Source organism: Staurois parvus, unplaced genomic scaffold (assembly GCF_062004578.1).
Source record: "Staurois parvus isolate SC_StPar_1 unplaced genomic scaffold, SC_StPar_1.0 ptg000127l, whole genome shotgun sequence".
Lineage (NCBI taxonomy): Eukaryota > Metazoa > Chordata > Amphibia > Anura > Ranidae > Staurois > Staurois parvus.
Window position 1 is genome coordinate 120,043 of NW_028317923.1, and position 11,487 is coordinate 131,529.

Genomic DNA, 11,487 nt, shown 5'->3' on the forward strand with positions numbered 1-11,487 from the left:
ATGGAGATTTCAGGGACTGTTCCCTGCAGATGTACATTTCTATTAGATGTGACTGAAATTCTCTCCAGTGACCATTAGGTGGCAGTATTGTACCACTCTATGGTAGCCTCCAATCACCTGTCTCCCTATTCAGATGCATTTTTGTAATTGTGATTTGTAGCTCCTGTACCACCCTGCTGGTTATATGGGGGCTCCTGCATGGGTTGTCACCACTCTGCTCCATGAGTATACCTTGCAGAGTCTGGAGCGGGTTTTTTTCTGGTTTATACATCCGTCTAGAATCTTCCATCTGCCTATACAGCAACACAACTCATTTATCAAAGTGTCTGAAATAAACACCGAACCATCGGGTTCAGACCTCCAGATTGCTGCAATGCAGGTTTGAAATGGACTTTTTTTTTTTTTCTCTGATGAATGAGCCTAGGAAGTTTACATGAGATTGCAGGGAGTCACTGGGGGGGAGGGGGGAGATTTACTAATACTGGAGAGTGCAAAATCTGGTGCAGCTCTGCATAGTAACCAGTCAGCTTCCGGACCCCGCATTCAATATATCCGCTTCCCCCGGACCCTGCATTCACTATATCCGCTTCCCCCGGACCCCGCATTCACTATATCCGCTCTCCCCAGACCCTGCATTCACTATATCCGCTCTCCCCGGACCCCGCATTCACTATATTTGCTGTCCCTGGACCCCACGTTCACTATATCCGCTCTCCCTGGACCCCGCGTTCACTATATCCACTCTCCCCGGACCCCGCGTTCACTATATCCGCTCTCCCTGGACCCCGCGTTCACTATATCCGCTCTCCCCGGACCCTGCATTCACTATATCCGCTTCCCCCGGACCCCGCATTCACTATATCCGCTCTCCCCGGACCCTGCATTCACTATATCCGCTCTCCCCGGACCCCGCATTCACTATATTTGCTGTCCCTGGACCCCACGTTCACTATATCCGCTGTCCCTGGACCCCACGTTCACTATATCCGCTCTCCCCGGACCCCGCATTCACTATATCCGCTCTCCCCGGACCCCGCGTTCACTATATCCGCTCTCCCCGGACCCCGCGTTCACTATATCCGCTCTCCCCGGACCCCGCGTTCACTATATCCGCTCTCCCCGGACCCCGCGTTCACTATATCCCCTCTCCCCGGACCCCGCGTTCACTATATCCGCTCTCCCCGGACCCCGCGTTCACTATATCCGCTCTCCCCGGACCCCGCGTTCACTATATCCGCTCTCCCCGGACCCCGCGTTCACTATATCCGCTCTCTCCGGACCCCGCATTCACTATATCCGCTCTCCCCGGACCCCGCATTCACTATATCCGCTCTCCCCGGACCCCGCATTCACTATATCCGCTCTCCCCGGACCCGCGTTCACTATATCCGCTCTCCCCGGGCCCGCGTTCACTATATCCGCTCTTCCTGGACCCCGTGTTCACTATATCTGCTCTCCCTGGACCCCGCATTCACTATATCCACTTATTATAATTATTATGACTAAGGCCCAGAGTGTTTCGGGCTGAAAAACGTCAATCTATTTACATGATGAATTCTTTTATGTCTTGATGGATGACCAATAGTCTACTACACTTTTATTGTATACTGTGTCTGTGCCAGACGTTTACTCTCTTCGCGGCAACCTATGGCATGTACAGCGTATGTCCTGGCATAGACCATTCAACCTTATCCTATACACAGTGAAAAGGGTTTGCAGTATTGCATACTTCTCTTTTCCTTGATTTTTTGCCCATATACAAGGAATCAGACCACTAGCGGAGGGAGAAGGGTGGACAAGCGCCAACTGAGTGTAGTATTAAAATAAATCATTTAATGTACAAAGGTAGATGCATTCAGAAAGGGAGATGAAAACAAGCAGGATAGGTTGCCGTCATAGTGTCAGGGTCCTGTCCACGGCAGAGGTTCTGAAAGATCTGGCATTTCTGCCAGTACTCTGCATGGCCGCAGAAGGACACATCAGCCTCAGACTGGTACCAGACGGCCTTTATAAGGAGGCTCATCACTTCCTCTGGTTGCTGGATGACCTCTAGCTCCCCGTGCCCTGTTCCTGGTTCCTGTGATTCTGACCTGTGATTTCCTGTTACTGACTCGGCTTGCTCCTGGACCTGTCTACTCTGCCTTACCCCTGATCTGACCTCGGCCTGGCTTATGGATACTCTCTCTCGCTTGGCTATCCCATCTGACTACGTCTGCTCTGATTCCCACCTGGTACCTGACCTCGGCTTGAACCGACTACCCAGTAAACATCCAAATCCCGGAAGGGCTTGCATCCCACGCACAGGCGCCTCCTGTCTGCAGACCTATCTTCGTGCACCAGCTGTGCTTCTGAGTGGACCACCAACCAGCACTCCTACAGGCGACCTGTGCAACTTTGGGCCTGACTCCCGCTGTCCAACTCTCAGGGGAGTCCGGAACTTAGCCGCAAGGGAAGCCCTCTCTCCATTGGCCTCCATCACCAGGTACGTGATACATAGGTACCAGTCCCGGTCCGGCAGATGGAGCGGTGGCTGTGATCCTGCTGACAGGCTGCTGCGGAGGCTCCCAGGGCTTCCTAGCCAGTGTGGAATGCAGCAGCGGGCAGATGTGACGTCATCATCGAACGCGACGAGCAAACGTGGCACCTATACAGCGCTTCATGCTTGTTTTTATCTCCCTTTGTGAATGCATCTACCTTTGTAAATTAAATGATTTATTTCAATACTACACTCAGTTGGCGCTTGTCCTCCCTTCTCCCTCATTCATTTTCCAGAGTTGTCTCCTGCTCTATGGACCAGGCTGCCACAGAGTGGACTCTTTTATTACAGACCTATATGGTTTATTTGGACTATATTATATAGTGGACTTGATACCTCTGCTTCCCCTTATTGCACCAATCTGTATCAGTGTTCAAACTGCTAGTGGAGTTCAACAAATGACCTTGTTCTATGAGAGATTGAGCCTGGGTATCTGTGTCAGCCTCAGTGTGCCTTGTGTGGCTATGACATCTGATCTTCTTGGTGAGATATGGACAGTCAATTGACTTTGGTAGGAAGGAGGGGCATGGAGCAATTGGCCTAGAGCAAGAGTGTCAAACTCAGTTTCATCGCGGGTCGCATCAGCATTATGGTTGCCCTCAAAGGGCCGGTTGTATTTGTAAGACTAGATGTCCAGAGCAGCCCACCCCTCAATACATCAGGTGTCAAGAGCCCCCCCCCCTCTCACCATCAGAAGTCAAGAGTCACCCTCCCTGCCTCACATTACAATGCTCCTTACCTTGTGTTGCTGCCGAGAAGACGCTGGGAAGCAGAAAGTGCAAGGTCTGGAGAAGGACCAGAGGAGGGCTGGAGTCATCTTTCCAGAGTCTGTTGAATGTAGAGACGAGGGGGTGCTTCGGCTGCTCAGGAGGTTTGTCCTCCTCTGTCCTGGATACAAATGGATACATTGTTGCAACCGCAAGACTTTTTCATGTAAAATATAATAGCGGAGCTCTCTGCAAGGGACAGAAGTAAAAATGCCGGCCGTAGACGGGACGAAAATCGGCTGTTTTTTTTTTTACCGTTGGTGGTAACGTCGGCCGATTGAACGACCGATTTTTCGTTTTGTTTTTTTAAAAATGGCCGGTTTTTGACCCGTCTATGGCCTACATAAGTAAGCTGATCGAGACCTATTCAACATAGACTCACGGCTGTAAATGCTGCCAAGGAAGCATCTACATAATGCTGGCTTGAATGGGTGTATACCTGTTCCGAAAATGATTTTTATCTTTTCACTGTAATTGACTTAAACCACTTTTGCAGAGATCCAGTTGCACATTTATTTATTTATTTCAGGTACTTCTATAGCGGCATCAATTTGCTCAGCGCTTTTACATATATATTGTACATTCCCATCATTCCCTGACCCTCAAGGGGTGTACAATCTAAGGTCCCTGACCCTCAAGGGGTGTACAGTCTAAGGTACACATGTATTTCTTTTGATTATTGTTCAGATAGAAGTAATGACAGTGGACATTCTTCACCTTGCTCTCTAGTTGAGGAACAAGTCCACTTTTTGCCCCGCCAACCTTTGGCTAGGACTTCACAATATCTCTGCCTATGGACTGGTTTCCAGGGCAGTCCTCATCTACGCAGGTAAAGATCTACACCCATACCACACATGGGTTGACCTGCAATGACATTCTTGTGCATAGTTCACCTCCTACCTCGCAGATCATGGCCTGATGAATGGGGTTCTGCTCAAGACATCTGAGGTTTAATAGCTTTTAGAAGCAATACCGTTTGACTGCAAAGTAAAATTAAAGGTAAAGAAAAAAATGTTGTAAAATAATAACATATCTTTTGTTCTGATGGTGTCAAAGTGGAGCACGTTTTAGTATTCATTGGGGGCCACAGGGACCCTATTCAGATTTACTCAACATGTGGGCATAGCCGCTGTCCGGGAAGGCTTGCCCATAGTGCAGACAACATCCCTTGGCAAGGCCAGCAGGTGTTCGGGCAGACGTGTGCGTGTGCATGCCGGGGCGTGTGTCTGGCACTAGTGCTGGTGCCAAATGGTCTATTTAATCAGGACTGTTGCTGTTTGATCTCCAGCGTTCTGTGTACTCTGTTGCCTGTTCCTGACCCAACTTATAGGTAAAGCTGATCCCGGGAATATCCGATTGCCTCTCGGGGGATCAGGAAGGAAATTTTTTCCCCTGCAGGAGCAAATTGGATCGTGCTTTGCTGGAGTTTTTTTGCCTTCCTCTGGATCAACTGTGGGTGTAGGATTATAAGTTTTTTTTTTTTGATTGAGCTGGATGGACTTTTGTCTTTTTTCAGCCAGACTAACTATGTAACTTGCCCCTGACCATGCTTGAGCGCTACTTGCCCTGACCTTAGCTTGTTCCTGGAATCTGCTCTTGTCTCCTGCCTTGCCTGATCTGCCTCACCGTTTCTGACCCCCGCTTGTGTCCTGACTACTCTTTTGCCAGCTGTTGATGCCTAATCTGACTGTCTGCCCACCTGACCCTGCACCCTGCTCATCCTGTCTGCCACAGCACTTCCTGACCAGTATGCTTCTTGCCCTGTTCCTGTCCACTTGCTCAAGCAAGAGCAACCTGTCGCCAGTCAGCCAAGCACCTGCCAGCTGTGGGTCTGGTGCATCTGCCCGACGTCAGCTGACTCTGTCTTCTGGCTCATCCTTGGTGAAGCATCGGCTACTTACCTGGGCAGCTTGCTGGACTTACTACAGGCACTCATACCCAGTGGTGTATTTAGGTTTAGTGCTGCCCTGGGTAACACAACTATTGGATGACCCCCCCCCTCCCCCGCATACAGAGTCTTACACAAACCAACACCACACCCCTCTCCTGCTGCCCCCCTGAAAAATGCCGCCCTAGGCAAATGCCTTGTGGCAAATACACCACTGCTCATACCTCTCTGTGCTGTCGCAGCCACTGTCTCCCTCCCAGTGGTCCCTGAGCTGCAGCTGTAAGAGGGGCCTTCCTCTTCACATCAATCTCTATAACCAGGTATGTGACAGTTGCCACCTCTAGGACGTCTGGACACTATGCAAATCTCAAAGGCTATATCCAAGAAAATGCTCTTAAAGCGGTAGTAATCTACCTTTAGAAAAAGCAACATCTTCACCCGGTCTTCTTTCCGGGTTTACATCTTCACCCGGTCTTCTTTCTGGGTTCACATCTTCACCCGGTCTTCTTTCCGGGTTCACATCTTCACCCGGTCTTCTTTCCGGGTTCACATCTTCACCCGGTCATCTTTCCGGGTTCACATCTTCACCCGGTCTTCTTTCCGGGTTCACATCTTCACCCGGTCTTCTTTTTGGGTTCACGGGCCCCAGCCGGAGCCACGATGATGTCACTCCTGTGCCTGTGTGCTGGAGCCCTGAACTGCAGCACGTAGTTCTGAAGGTCCAGCACGCTATGCCGTCCATTCAGAAGGCATGCTCCGGTGACATCACCGGCTGCATGTTGTGTAAATATCTCTGTGTAAGTTTAGGAGATATTTACTGTACCTACAGGTATGTCTTATTATAGGTAGGTACAACTTACAAAGTGGACTTTACTTCCACTTTCAGCTCCGTTTACCTTGGTGTCCTGAAGAAGTACAACATCTCCCTCAAGCTCTGCTGGATCTAGACTTTGCTTAAAAATTATTCTTCTATCAAGCAGCTTCTGCCGGTGGCAGACAGGACCAAAAGAACCTGAATATTTACTACAGAAGTCACAGATTTCTTCCCAGACCACCAAATTCGGACTTTCACTTCAATTGCCCTGCCTATCCTAAGTGATCATCACAGGACACCAACGTAAAGAATGCCTGGACTCCAAGAGATGATTGCATGCGGCCCTTTTCCATTTCTCATCTCTCCCATGCATACGTAATGCTCAGGGCCGTCCCTCTGACTGGAGACACTTTTGATAAGTACAGGCTGGTGTTAACATGATAATTAACTCCTAACGAGTGTCGTAATGTCAGAGGCAGTCCCACAACAAGTGGATCAGTTGGCTTATCGGCAGCTCCCTCTGCTTGAAGCCAATTTAAGTGCTGTATATTGACTAAAAGGCAACTGTTAAATGCTGATTATTGATTTTCCTGCTCTGCTGACGGGATGAAGTGCAGCTGAGGGATTCTGGCTCGGCCTCTGCTCTGTGCAGAGGGGAGTTTTGTCACTGCGCTCCATCCAGCCAGACAGCCGCCTGGTAGTTTACAAAGATCAGCCTCTACATTCCTCTCTGCAAGGCTTTATGAATGATGGGATGGTTCCTGTAGGGTTCTCTGCTCAGAGACTGATGGAAGAAACAGCAAAATGAAAAGTTTCCAATGATATTTCTTACAAAATAACATATATGTATAATATATTGACCTGGGAATAGGCAGCCGGGATATATGCCTCCTGGGGTAAGCAGTCTTTCAGGCACAGATACCAAATCCAGTGAGATTAGTGGCAAACAGTGAAGGTGTTTATTATTGCTATTTACTAAAGACCAGGGGCGGACTGACCATTTGGAAACTCAGGCTCTGCCCGAGGGCCCCAGGTCAGTAGGGGGCCCCATGAGATGCCCCTGGTACCTTTTATCATAGACTTTTTTGAGTTTGGGCAAGGACACAGGGGCCCCATGATCCCCTATCGCCCGGGGGCCCCATGAGTTGTCAGTCCGCCCCTGCTAAAGTGTCAGGGCAGGAGCTGTGGAATGGACAGGCAGGCCTAATGGCAGGGTCACGCACCGACTGACGACAACCACCACACACAGACCAGAGTCCCTCAGGGCGAAGAGTCTAAGCCCCAGGCTGCCCTTCTCCAGGGCCCCTGATGGTGGGGATGGACTTGACGCAGCCAGGGACCAGGTCGCAGCCCCTGAGAAACCCCAGCTGCGGTATGGGCCACCGCCAATGGTGTATAGCTGGTAGGAACCAGATAAGAACGATAGCGTAGTCGGACAGGCCGGGTCGATAACAGCGGGACAGACAGTACAGAACGGTAGACAAGAATACACAGGTCACAAGCCGGGTTCAGCAACGGGAGGTCAGATAAAGGGATAAGGCTGAGAGTAGTCTTAGACAAAGCCGAGTCAGTCTCCAGGAGAGCCACGAGAGTAGAACAAGAACTTGCAACAACACTAACAAACAGGACACGAATGCAAAGAGCACGTGCACACAACAGGCTTAAATGTGCTCAACCACACCCCTCTGGGGGATGGACCGCAGAGGCCTGAAAGCATAAAAGGCTCCCACCATGCTTTGCAGAAACCCAAGAGGAATGCCAGCACATGGAGCAGCATAACCTTTGGGAAAAGGTAGGACCTTGACATAAAGACTATATACAAAATGTTTAACCAAATTAAACAGGGCAGGAAAATATCAAACAAAAAAAAGAAAACCTAGCCGTGTCCCGGCTCTCACTACACAGTAATGCAGGTCCTAACTACCAGACTGATCAAGCCTACCGCTTGTCAGCCACAACATACACAGCTAGTTAGTTTCCACCAACCTTTCAGCTCTCCAGACGGGACTTGTCTGATCCCCAGGCCGAACACTCTGGCTACAGGTCCCAGGTGGATTTAATTGCCCATGGAGAGAGAGGTAAACCCTGCACTGGACCCCATATCAGAGATCCCTAAAGATATAGGTAAGGAACCTGGGAGATCTATAAACCCCAAAGGTGACTTTCCCAGGGTTCCTTTGGGATGCTCTGTCAATATATATATATATATATATATATATATATATATATATATATTTATATACAGTGCCTGAAAGTCTTCCTACCCCTTGAAATTTTCTGTTTTTTGTCATGTCACAACCAAAACCGTCAATGTATGTTATTGGGATTTGATGTGATGGACCGACACAAAGTGGCCCATAATTGTGAAGTGGAAGGAAAATGAGAAATGGTTTTAAACATTTTTTACAAATAAATCTGTGAAAAGTGTGGCGGCATTTGTATTCGGCCCCCCGGAGTCAATATTTTGTAGGACCCCCTTTTGCTGAAATTCCAGCTACGAGTCTTTTTGGGGATGTCTCTTTGCACATCTAGAGTGGGACATTTCTGCCCATTTTACTTTGCAGAATCGCTCAAGCTCTGTCAGATTGGATGGAGAGCGTCTGTGAACAGCAATTTTCAGGTCTGGCCACAGATTCTCCATTGGATTTGGGTCTGGACTGTGACTGGGCCATTCTAACACATGAAGATGCTTTGATCTGAACCATTCCATTGTAGCTCTGGCTGGATGTTTTGGGTCGTTGTCCTGCTGTAAGGTGAACCTCCGCCCCGGTCTCAAGTCTTTTGAAGACTCTTAACAATTTTTCTTCTAAGATTAAGGGGTATGAATACTTTTTCAAGGCACTGTACATTTCCCATTGACTAAAAAAGCAAAACACTTGTGTATACGAGGTGCGATAATTTAATTCCTAGAATGCTCATGGTGTAGCACAATGGTGGTAACTCACACAACCATTTGTACTCGAGCGTTTTCCTGACATGTTCTAACTTGCACTCTCCTGGGTCACAGACTAATGGACTTATTCTTAACCAAGTCGCAGAAGAAATAACACGTGTTTATTAGTATAGTGATTGGGGGGGAGGGGGGAGGGGGAACCAGGGAAGGCAAAATATAAAACAGATTACGCTTCAGCTGTAAATTAAAAATATTTTTAATCAAGAGATTAACACATACAATTGGGCCAATGTAGAGTTAGGACACAATAACAGAAACACCTAAAAATATATTCATATCAAGGATTAGGGCCACCCTTTTCATTCACAACAATTCAACTTTTTAAGAAAACATTGTCATAGGTCTATTATTGTGTGCAAAGGGCCCCCCTTAAACACCTGAGTCCATTGTCGATCCAGCGCTGTCCCATCTACAGCAGCTCTATTCCTCTCTCCCCTCTTACAGGCTTGGCTGAGAGCAGTGGAAGCAATTGGCTCCTGCTGCTGTCAGTCAAATCCTGTGAGGAGGGAGTGGGGGGTGGGGCCAAGCTGCACTCTGTGTGTCTATATAGTAGATGCACACAGCCCGGTTTGGGACCAAGCCCGAACAAGTGCCCCCATAGCAAGCGGCTTGCTATGGGGACACTCCGAGAGGAGAGCCAAGATGGCAGCTTGCTATGGGGGCAAGATGGCAGCTTGCTATGGGGGCACTCGGAAAGGCAGGCAAAGATGGCAGCTTGCTATGGGGGCACTCAGAGAGGAGAGCCAGGAGGGCAGCTTGCTATGGGGGCAAGCTGGCAGCTTGCTATGGGGGCACTCAGAGAGGAGAGCCAAGATGGCAGCTTGCTATGGGGGCACTCGGAAAGGCAGGCAAAGATGGCAGCTTGCTATGGGGGCACTCAGAGAGGAGAGCCAGGAGGGCAGCTTGCTATGGGGGCAAGCTGGCAGCTTGCTATGGGGGCATCAGAGAGGAGAGCCAAGATGGCAGCTTGCTATGGGGGCACTCGGAGAGGTGAGCCAAGATGGCAGGAGGGGTTCCCCAAAAAAGGAGGTTCAGGGCTGCTCTGTGCAATACCTTTGAACAGAGCAGGTAAGTATAAAAGTTAAGTTATTTTACATAAAAAAAAGAAAAGCTTTTCAATAACTTTAATACAACACCTAGATAGTAGATTTAATTTAAACCCTAATCCAAAAAAATCTTTAAAATTCCTTCAGCTCTTATGGGTTTATTAACCCCAATATCTGCCTCCAGTAGAGTTTGTTGGAGGTCTCTTGCAGCTCCTTCTTCAGCTCCTGTATTTCTGTCCTCAATGTATTATTCTCCCTGTCTCTCTGCAATCTCCTCTCCCTTCCCTGGGTGTTCTCCAGGTGGCGCTCGATCTCTTGATTTATCGATTTCAGGTTGCAGTGAGCTTGGAGAAGACTGGCCCCTTGACTGATGCAGAAGAGAATCACGCTTATGGGTTGCCTGAAGGACGTGAGAAATGTAGATTTACATACATGTAGAGAAGCATATGACATACTGAACCTTCCCTTTTTTCTCTTCGATTTTCACCTATTTCATTTTAAATAACATTTACGTTTCTCATTAAAGCGCAATGTGTAGAGGTGACTAAAGAGAATAAATAATAATTATACTGTAAGAGGAGCCGGGATTTTCCTGAGCACCTTCCATGACGGAGTGTGGAGATATTCAGCCATGGATGGACAGCAAGCCCATCTCTGCACATGAACATGGAGCACGGTGATTAATCACTGTCTCTCTGCTGCTCATTAATATTTACAGCTTTATTTATAAAGTATTAATGTTCTTCTCCAGCTCCATAACCAGAGGTGCTCGGATGCGGGTATCTTAGGGTGATTAGATTACTGCCTGACTGAAAATCATAATTACAACAGACAATACAACCACCATTAGGACAAAAGATGAAAATAATTTGTCAAGCTTTAGGACGCACGCATCTCGGTAGCTCTTCCAATGCTCATGTTTGGCATCACCCTCCATTTGATGGATTATTTATTATGGTGGGCCCAGTTGCTGGAGCAAGGCACTCCGACCATGACTCCTAAATGGAAGATGGGGACGAGATCTCACCATAGGTGCCACCAAAAGGAATAAGCAACTGCTTGGTGAATCAGTTTTGTGTGGACAGGCCTCTAAAATCCGCTGAGTTGCTAGAAGGACTCTGTTAAGCTCTAGTTACATCTAATCTGTAACCACCATGTGATTTTTTTAAAACAACAATGCAAATATATTTTTGTGAAAAAAAAATCAGCGTTAACCTCTATCTTCTAAAGGTTCAGGATGCAACCTAACCTTTTTAAGGTCTGGACTGTCTGCATTACATTGTTAGTCCGAATCCATTCCCTCAATAGGATCATACAGATATTAAATAATATGAATGTCCTGGGAGCATTGCAAAGCTAACATGGGGGTCAGTAATGTGGTAAACACTTGGGTGTAGAAGGGCGCAAACTGGTAGTGTTGAGGGCCCACAGCAAAACAGAGGTAGCACTGATGTGCTGGAAAGCTGGGGGCATGAAGGTATTA